General features: G+C 40.4%; 1 pseudogene across 1 annotated transcript; it reads right to left on the reverse strand.

Annotated features, from left to right (window-relative positions):
• Positions 1-293: 293 nt before the first annotated feature.
• On the reverse strand, positions 294-1,139 carry LOC306664041 (transcription initiation factor TFIID subunit 11-like; annotated as a pseudogene). The gene has a single exon. The product of its transcript is annotated as a transcription initiation factor TFIID subunit 11-like (transcript).
• Positions 1,140-2,058: the final 919 nt, after the last annotated feature.

Below are 2,058 nucleotides of genomic sequence, written 5' to 3' on the forward strand. Positions count from 1 at the left end.
CACAGGAGAATCTTAACTATTAGCAAGCACAAATTACTCCACTACTCCTGTTATCACCGTGTCCTTCATAGTAGAGAATCGTAAGTCAAAAGTTTCTGGTTGTTTCATTTACTTAAAGTCAGATGATGTAAGAAGCAATCCAAGTCTTAACAAACTTAGACTTCAATGTGAAACCATCAAAGTTTTCTTGGAAAGGTTTTCTTTCTCTGAAAGCAGCTCCCCTTTCCAGAAGATGCTGAAGGCCTACACACCTTTCTTCCAACTAGTCAAGAGACAGTTAAATATCTCAAAATGCTGTAAGAGGTCCCAAAATTTAGTCAAGGGAAGTATGAAGCAGGCTGAATGCCTTCTAGGTGTGACAAAAACAAGATGGGAGAAAGACTTAAAAACCATCGCGGAATCCTTGGAGGACTGAGATACCAAAGCACCAGGGCCGAAACTCTCACATAATAGGAAGTCTGGAACCAGTATTCCTGTCAGTAATAGGCTTTTTCCAGATTTCGTCTAGAAGAAGATAATTTTTTTGTGCTTTGAGTTAGTTAATTGCCCCTTTGACTTCAACCTCCAAACAGCCTCCCTCATGTGTTTGGGTTGTAGTGGTGGCATTTCTCCCCATGTCTCACACACATCCAGGGGTTTCTTCAACCACCTCCCAGATGAAAACCTTGGAAATACTAGACATAGCAATAACAACATTCTGGGACACAGAGGTGCCGGTGATGGACTGTATCAGCCTTATAATGGCTGCCTTAGGGAAAGCTGGCGGGTGGTACATTTCATAGCAGTTCTGCTGCTCCTCAGAAAAGAAAGAAACCAGAATTTGCTTCTTTTGATTTTCATCTTTATCCACTTTCTGCTTCTTTCTCTGGTCTTTGGTATCTATTTTCAGTTTTTTGGCTGCAGGAGTAAGTAATGACGAGCCTTCCCTTTCAATTGCTGTTAAATCTGAAATTTCCTGACTCTTTCAGCTCACCTTCTTCGGCTGCGACGTCTTTTAAGTACACATCTCCATGTCAGACCAGTTCCTCTGGGATTCCATCAGTGTCGGTAGTGCCCGGGTCAGCCGGAGGAGGGGTCATCTCATCTGACTCCCATGTCTCTCCACCTTTGTCCGTGGGGGACTTTTGGGCATTGTTCATTGCTGCCAGGTTTGGAGCCGAGAGATGGCAGGAGTGTCAGGTGCCTGCCAACTTCTTGATATGGCTTCCTATGGACTTTTTCTTGGTGCATGAATTTGGAGGAAGAAGTTGGGGGAAAAGAGAAAAACTTTCTGATGTCTCTTTTAGTAAGGACAACAGTTCTATCAGATCATGGTTCCATACTTATGACCTCATTTAATCTTAATTACCTTCCGTGGAGCCCCCATCTCCATACATAGCCATTCGGGGAATTAAACCATCGATGTATGAATTTTGGAAGGACATACCATCCCTTCCTCAGAGATTTCATTTATATTGACAACAAGTGTGTATACACAAACTCCTAGCTAGGTCTTATTTAAGCCTGTTCACCGTTTCATGATGTTATCTTTATATAGACAAATATCCTGATTTGCACTTTCGTATATATTCCCTTCCCCTTTTCCATACAGGGCCCATAAGTAGTTGTTCCATGTACATTTACTGGCTTATTGATTAAATCTACATTCACATTTCCACTCACAAACTTTCACCCAACATAAAATTCTTCATCTCCAGCTGCTAAGTATATTTATGTTGGGATTATCTATTTTAGGCTCAAATTTAGTGTGTTCCCAACTCATCGTTTGCTCAACCAGCAAGCTTCCTCTCTCATTTTTCCTCTTTGTCACTGTAATAATACATTCTCCTGACTATTTGGGCCTAAAACTTTGGCATAATCTAAGACTCAGTCACTATTTTTTCATCTCCTCCAATTAATAATCAAACTAGTGGTTACTTTCACTAAAATCTACAATGAAATGCGTCCCTAAAGATTCTCTGTCATTTAAAAAATTACCTTTTTATTTTAGAAGAACTTTAGGTTTACATAAAATTGCAAAGATTGTTCAGAGTATTCCTTTATGCCCTTCATCCAGGT

The sequence above is a fragment of the Sciurus vulgaris genome (assembly GCF_902686455.1).
Source record: "Sciurus vulgaris genome assembly, chromosome: 6".
NCBI classification, from domain to species: Eukaryota; Metazoa; Chordata; class Mammalia; order Rodentia; family Sciuridae; genus Sciurus; species Sciurus vulgaris.